An 8,352-nucleotide genomic window follows, 5' to 3' on the forward strand; every position below is an offset into this window, starting at 1 on the left:
CATATTTTGAAAGAGAAGCTTTTCTATGGAAAAATCTGACATTGTTCTTGTTAGGGCAAATCAATTCATTAAAAATGATTACCTTGCTGCAAACCTTATATATACCCCAGCATTCCCCTCTTTTTATTTAAATAGTTAGAGGAAATGATTATAAGCTTCATGTGGAATAGGAGATTTCTGCATGCCCACATAAGACACTCCAATGTTCCTATGATTAGCCGTGGTGTGGGGAATTTCATATTTTAAATTATGTTTTAAAGGTAGATTCCATTTAAAAAAAAAATGGTTCATGGAAAATGATCAAATTGTATAGATGCTTATGGAAAAAGATACATGTTGATATAAACAATAGAGGTGGCATTACCCAGCTATATTCTCAATGCATTCTCTTTCCTGGTTAGTTGAAATGGCAAATTGCATACCAAATTGCCCTGGTTTCTGATTGGTCAGAAGAACCCTCTTCAGTCAATCTTGTGATTTAAGTGACCACCAGCCCTTGAATGGCTCATGTCCATCTAGTGGAGACTCCTAGGTGAGACTTCTATGCACAGATCTTCAAAGGTATTTAGGTGCCTAACTCCCACTGAGTTCAAGGACTTGAACAGGGGGTCTCCAACCTCTCAGGAGGGTGGCCTAACCCCTGGGCTATGGAATATTTTGATGTGGGTCTACTTCAGTCTCTCCTGTTGAAGCTGTTCCACTGTGTATAAATACTTAAATAGTCATTAGCTCAGTGAGATAGAGACACTCTATAACTTGGTGGTTAGGGCACTGAGGTGGGAGACCCAGGGTCCAGTCGGCCTGTGCCAATGACTCTTTAGGCAGAGATAGCTGCTTCCCTGCAGACTGGACTTAGGTGCCTCACTCCATGAGGACTAGAGGCTTAGCCCCTCTCATCTGCTTCTTTTTGGCTATCTTAGGCAGCTCCCCTCCTAATGTGCTGGCTTTTGTGGATCCCATTGTTAGTTGCCTCTTGCCCCACATTCATTCTATAGGGAGTGTAGGCACCTAACTCACGCTTTGTGGATCCCAGTGTTGGTCCAGTGATTTCCTAGGCACCTAAAGGTTAGGTGTTGCAACCCCTAAGTCCCTTTGTGGATCCAGGCCTTACTGCCTCAATCAGATATCTACCTATGGAAGGATAGAACCCAGCAAAAATGGAGATGAGCCGCTTTAGATCATGAATAGGGCAGGAGGTGCCTGATGCTTTTGGAGTACATCTTTGGGCCTACCTTAGATGTCAAGATTTGGTCTGTAGCTCCATTCTGTAACAGATGATCTGGAGTAAATCTGGCAGTCCTCCATTCGGTTGGGTCTTCCAAGGAAAATGAAGGGGAAATAAATGGGAGGGGAAATGAATCTCTCAAAGTCATTAGAGAATCCACGAGATCTGTCCCTTCCCAGGGCAGGATTCTTCCTACAGTATTTTCTCTAATGTTTTGCCCAGTTTGTTTATAAAAATTCTACCCACTTCCCATGAGACACTATCCTCTAATCTGATAGCTATCATGCCACCGGTCATCAGCAGTAATAGAACCTGAGGCCTTCAGCACCTAAAATACAATATTCTACGCTCTTCCTCCTTGATTCACATTATAATAAAGAGAATAGGAAAACAAAAACAAAACCAATGAATCCTCCCTCCCTCACATTCATAATTAAAAAAAAAAATCATGGCAGCAACCACAGCTGCTCAGAGCCTGTTTGTGTACACTGGAACAGCCAGAAGCTATGGCAGCTCTTTTCTGAAGAGAGGTCGTTGAATTATGGGATTGGTGAGCCAAGATGTGAAGTTTGTTTTGGTTTGGTTTTTTCTTGAGATGATTTCTGTTTTATGAAGGCCACAACACTTTTGTTGTTGTAAATTTCTCACCTATCTTTATGACGAAGAGCTCAGACTATGTAATAACCTGGGCTAGATTTGACCTAGTAAAGGGTCCATAGTCTCATTACCAAACTCCTGCATTCCCCTTGCTCTAACATTGTAAGATTCTATGGTTTTGTCTTTGAGAATCATGAAAACTGGAATAATTGCACTAATTTTTAACCAATAATGATCTGGAAATTCTGGTTTTACATTTTCCTTCCCAGTATTATTACCTGAGACTATTCTATCGTGAGAAATAACACCACAGCGAATGGGAGGAATCTGGAATCATTGGAAGTCTCTAGATGAGTTCATGTGATAGCAGGGTACTGAGCTTTCTGACCCTTTTTGGTCTCTTCAAGTGCACCCTTTTTAGGTCTCCGACATTGAGCCATCACGTCTTTCAAGGTGGAATCAGGCGATTTTCCCACTCAGACTGGGCACTGAGTTGCAGGTTCTCGTGTATCAACTGTGTTAACCTCAGCAGATCTGGCTTATGCCTAGATGCTGCAGTTCTGTTCCCTCTGGAGCAATGAGAGTAGTAATTAGAGCTCAAATAGCTTCTTTACAGCAAATACCATTTATTTAGAACAGAAATGTTTCAGAGAAGACAAACTAAATGCAATGCCTGCTTTTTCCTAAGGCTCACCATTCCCAGGTCCTTCATTGTCTTTCTCTCTCTCTGTCAGCCTGTCCCCTTGACAGCTGCTCAGACGTGCCCACTTTCACAAGAATCAAAATACTTTATTCATAGCCTTTTGATCTGGTAGGACCCAGCATTGCAAAACAATGCTTACAGCATGTTAGAGACAAGATTCAGGGTCTCTGAAGCTGATAGCTTGGTCCATTGCCTTTCTAGGATTGTACTCAAGTGTTCTTATCTTATCTTAAGTCAGTGTGTTACTTCCCTGGTTGCTCTTAACTTTATTAAATTAGATCAATACATTCACACCAAAAAGTCTTATAACCCCAATATAATCTATACAGTGATAACTAGGTTACAGATCCGTATCCTTAGGTATTTACATCACAGCTCCTACAGTATCTATAACATAACTACATATCGCCTCCATTTCTGTCATGAATGAAGTTTGAACAGCACACTTCTGTTTTCACAATCCACAACTACTCTCTGGGTTTCAATCTAGATTTTGAGTTCTTGTGGCAGGTTCTCAGGTGTTGTTATACAAGACGGGAAAACTGCTGTTCTTGATAAGGTCACAGTAGAGCCAGGGCTAAGATACAGTAGTGTAAGTGGAACTGGTGACATTTTAAAAAAGATCAAAGTTTAGAGATTCTTAAAAATTACCTTATGCTTTTGCAGTTGAACTCTGTCTTGTATGAATGACAATTTATAGCATTATTATGTTCAGATGTTACTCAAAGAATGCATATGATAAAACAAATATATCCTTTTTCATTTATTCTTAATAGTTCACCAAGGGAAAAACCCACTACATATGAAAAATAAACAAAATATGCTTAGACTTGCAAACTACAGTATAATAATATTGGATTTTAAAAAGACCGTATTTTCCTTAAATAGTGGTTCTGATTTGTATGCATGACCTATGACTAGCAAATTAAATATAATATGAATCTTCTAAGGTTAGTGATAGCGCATTGGCCTAGGAGAGCAGCATACTCAGTGTGCTACATAACTAATGTGATGAACAAATGCACTGTATTTTGTTTAGTGCAATAGTCAAAGGAATGACTAAAATGGTCTTTGAAATATCATAGGGGTGGGCAACTTTGAAATACCCAGAGTTTTAATTCAGTTAAGCCTGCCCTGCCCCCCAGATTTGCATAATTTAACCAGAATTTATCCAAATTATTCAAACATCCCGAGTCTTCATAATCCTGTTGGAAATCTTGTGAGAACAAGATTTGTCTCCAGATTTCAGTATTTCATAAATATTGCACTAACAACCAGGAGAGGCATAGTAGTCTGTGCAAATGACAAGGAACCAGGGAGTCCTGGATTCTAACTGTGGCTCCGGCACTAACCTCTGTGGCCTTCGGGTGAGTCTCCCTATCAGCTTCCCTCTCCGTTAAGAGGGATAACTGCCTGTTTCACAGGGGCGTTGTGAAGACTATGTAATGCACTTAGATACTGTGGTGAAGGGCACTATTAAGAATCCTACAATAGATCAGAAGTCCCCAAATATTTTTTCTGTGCCCCGCTCCCCCACCACTTTGCAGATTCATCTCTCGCGTGCCCTGCCCACCCTAGTAAGAAACAGTATTTCAGTATTTCTGAAAATGATAAGGTACTGGGAGCCCATCTCGACCACTCTGCCCCGCTGCTCCCTGGCCTGCGAACGTCCCTTTCCTGGGACATACTCCGAGTGGATGGTTCTAGCAGGACACAGCCAGCCAGGTTGCACCCCTATCCTCATGCTCCTGGCCCTGGGAACAACCCAGAATCACTCACAGGCCATAGGATCCTCTGGCCTTGACGCAATCCCATGCTCACATGCACAAGAGTCTCCCAAGGAAGTGAATGCACGTCAGCCTTTGGAGAGACTAACAAGTTGGAATACCCCCTTGTGCAGGAAGGCCACACCCCCTTGCTCCTCGTCTCTCCCTCCTCCTAGGTCTTCCAGCCTGGCAGTAGCAGAAGGAGATCCAGATAATGAGAGGAATTCTTATTTTATTAACAATATTTTTAAGAAACAAGAAAAAAATTCTTAATCAGTCAGGTCCTCGCCACCCCTCCCCGCCGATAATCTCATTGCTCCCTGCATGGGGGCACACCCCACAGTGTGAAAACCAATGTGATAGCTAACGAGTGTTACAGATGGAGACCTACCCTGTATAAAATGCTAAGATTTCCTATTCGGCACCCCCAGTTCTGGCCTCAGATGGCCTATGGAAGTGCAGAAGACAGTACATAATGGAGAGAAGGTGGGAGGAAGGAATTGTTATCTAAACATTTTCAGACTTCACAAGGCTGCTCAGTTCAACTTCAGACGAAGGAATCAAGGTTTTTCTTGTTTTAACCCAACTGCTTCACTCATTTTGAAATGGAAAGCAAATGAACCACTGCTGGAACCCTTTGATGCAGTGCAGCAGAACCGAACACACAACACAGAGTCCCCACCTTTACAAAGGCAAAAACTACTAAGCCCAGTATACTTCTAAAGTAAAACCAAAAGGGGTTGAACAAATTGGTGATGTTGGATCTAGTGGGCCTTGTAGCAATTAACTCTGCTTTCCTTAGCCTTTCACCTCTATATGCTCTGTGCTGAATTAAGTTTTGTCCTTTATTCCAAACAAGGAAAATAAATAAATAAAAAGACATGGGCCCAAATTCAGTTCTGGCATAAACTGGCCCAACTCCATAGGTTTTCATGGAAATTGGCCAATCGATTGAAAACAACTATGTTTCAGAACTGAGCTCCTACCATTGTGAAGGGCTGATACTCCCTGTATATTTCTGGTTGCTTTGAGCACTCTGTGCCATATTTCAATTTTTTTCTTACCATTTGACATTATACCTGATCAATTCTTGCTCTCAGCTTTAGACTGAGCTTTTTTTTTTTTTTTTTGTAATTTGTCTCTGTGAGCGTTTCATTGTAGTTCATGCTGAGCTCATGGTGAAAACTCATATATGCCTTTAAAGGCGTCTGCACTTGCTGCTTATGACAAGATACTGTCTTAGTTCCACTTTGTCATAGGTCAGGGGTACTGCACCTGTATTTCCCCTTGGGGGTCCAGCAACAGCACCTACTCTCAGGCTTCTGGCCAGGGCTGCCCAGAGGATTCAGGGGACCTGGGGCAGGGCCGGGTCTTCGGCAGCAATTCAGCGGCGGGTCCCTCTCAGAGGGAAGGACCTGCTGCCAAATGCAGCAGAAGAATGAAGCGGCGGCATTAAAGCAGCCTAAGTGCCGGCGATCACGGCTTTTTTTTTCCCCCCACCACTTGCGGCGCTTGTACTCACTGGGCAGTGCTCCGAGGCTTCAGCAGCACTTCCGCAGCGGGTCCTTCACTCGCTCTGAATCTTCCGCTGCACTGAAGGACCCGCTGCCGAAGACCCGGAGCGACTGAAGGGCCTGCCGCCGAAAACCTGGAGCGGCTCACGGGGCTCCTGCGGGGTCCGGGGCAAATTGCCCCACTTGCCCCCCCCTCTGGGCGGCCCTGCTTCTGGCTTCCCCGGCAGTCACATCTCTGGGGTGGAAACACAGGTCTCTCTTCCTTCTAACTGAACAGCTCCCTGTCTTCACTGTGTTATTCCCAGCAGAGACTGGCTGCCCAAGCAGGCCTGCTTGCTTTCTCTTCAGAGAAGGTAAACAGTATGACCACCCACAGTTATAGTGACCAGACAGCGCTGTTTATGCAGGCCTATTTTATTCTTACGGTAAAAGCACTACAGAGAAAACATTAAAAACAATAAAAGAACTTATACAATGTCAATGAGCTTACCAGAGATCACCCCGACCCTAACATGGGCACTGGGAGGAGCAGTCCTTCACTCCCTCTGGGGCACCTGGTGTTGGCCACTGTCGGTAGACAGATACTGGGCTAGATGGACCTTTGGTCTGACCCGGTACGGCCGTTCTTATGTTAACCCCACCCAAGGGGTTTCCTTGTGGTTTCAAGTTCATCACAGGTCTAGCTCAGAACAAGCATGCAGTCTTATGGGGCCTTGTTAGCCCAGTCCTTCTAACCCATCCATAAGGATTGGTCTTGTCCATTTACTGGATCAGGAAGAAGGCCAGGAGTGTGTTTAAAACCAGGCTATTTATCAAAAAAAAAAAAAATCTGTCTTTTGGTCCTTGGAGAATCCAGTTGGAATTAGTATATGAACCTCTCCAAGACCTGATAACTAGAGGAATTGCATCATCATCCCCCTCCTCCTAGAGGAGTTGCATACAATTCCACAATAACACACACACACAATTGCATTTTTAATACAGTGGACCCAAAGGCATTCAACCTAATTCAATAAAAGTTTACCCAGGATATTGTCAGCCTGTCACACAGTGCATGCCAATACAGCACACATACTCCTTGGATTCTTACTGCCAACTGAGATACTAATTTGAAAGCAAGACTTCTACCAGCACTAGCATGAAAGTTTGTGATCATTTCTCCGCCATTACCTTAATAACTAAGCTCAGTCATACAGCATCCCCCTACTGTTTTCAGCAATATACCTGGATGCAAACTTTCCAAACTTGTATCTTGTAATAAGTCTTCTTGATATCCAACCTATCACACAGATGCTGTACAATACTGATATGTGTTTAAAAGAAGAATAATTTTCCATTTCTTATGTTATCCTAGTCTCCTCATTCTTACATTCACAAGAGCTAATGCTACACTTAAAGTTGGAACTCAACTTCTATCACAATTCCCAGTTTTCATTCATTCATTCATTCATTCCTTCTACAAAAAATTCCCTGAAGGCTAAACTTTATATGCTTAGACTTTGCCCAGAGGTTGTTTTATTGTAAGTCTGAGAAAATTTCACTTACGTGTTTTTGAGTTACAGGAACAGAAAAGAAATGGATACTTTCTGCTTTGAAAATGTTTAGATGTTTACTTGTGCACAAATAACTGAAAAGGAGCCTGAACTTCAAAATTTCAGATATAAATTTAATAGTTTGTAGATCTTAAAAAATGTATTTTTATGCAGGTGCAAAATAAAATGTATCTGTTTTTAACTGTGTAACTGCACACAGTATTATGAAGTTGCACAATTGTATTTTGTGCAACTCTATGGCAGCCCAGCTAGTGCATAAGTATTGAGATAGCACAGTTTAAATAGTTGCACTATACCAAAGTGCTAGTAGGGTATTTTCCTTTCTTTCACTTCAAAACAAAACAAGAAAATTAAATACAGAAAGCTATGTTACTACCAAGTTAAGCTTGTAAATGTCAACATACAAATATCAGTGAATGAAAAAATTATAATTCCTCTAGCAATGTTAATTCTAGTACTTCAAAGCTCTGGATTTTAAGATTCTATCTGTTCTTCAGGAAGGGTGTTTAAAAAGCAAAAACTACACATACATATACTCAGACTCAATGTTACTTACCCTGCTATGTAAAATCATTTATGGGTTGGGTGAAAATGTAAGACTCCAGAACTGTACTGTTTATAACTTATTGCTAGTTGTGTAGTTATTGTCTCTCAACTAAATGCACAAATCTGTGTTAATGCAATGGTTTAGGTTGCACAGTTTAAAAAGAGAAAAGAAAGAGACATTCTGAAGTTTAGGTCCCAATAGCAATATTAGCATGGTCATATTGCATATGTAGTGGGTCAGCAAATATACACATTTTATAGCATAAAAATATACTACACTAAGAAGAATAAAAAATGGGAGATACTGTCCATGCAACACACCTGAGTTAACTTTGCTGTGGGAACCTTAATGTTTGTATTTCTTCACTAGGTTATTTTAGCTGTAGTACCAGAGTGATTTACATTTAAAAGGGTCTTCAATCAACAATCTTTTCTCTACTCTTACATA

This window comes from Mauremys reevesii, linkage group 2, assembly GCF_016161935.1.
Source record: "Mauremys reevesii isolate NIE-2019 linkage group 2, ASM1616193v1, whole genome shotgun sequence".
In the NCBI taxonomy this organism is placed as follows: Eukaryota; Metazoa; Chordata; order Testudines; family Geoemydidae; genus Mauremys; species Mauremys reevesii.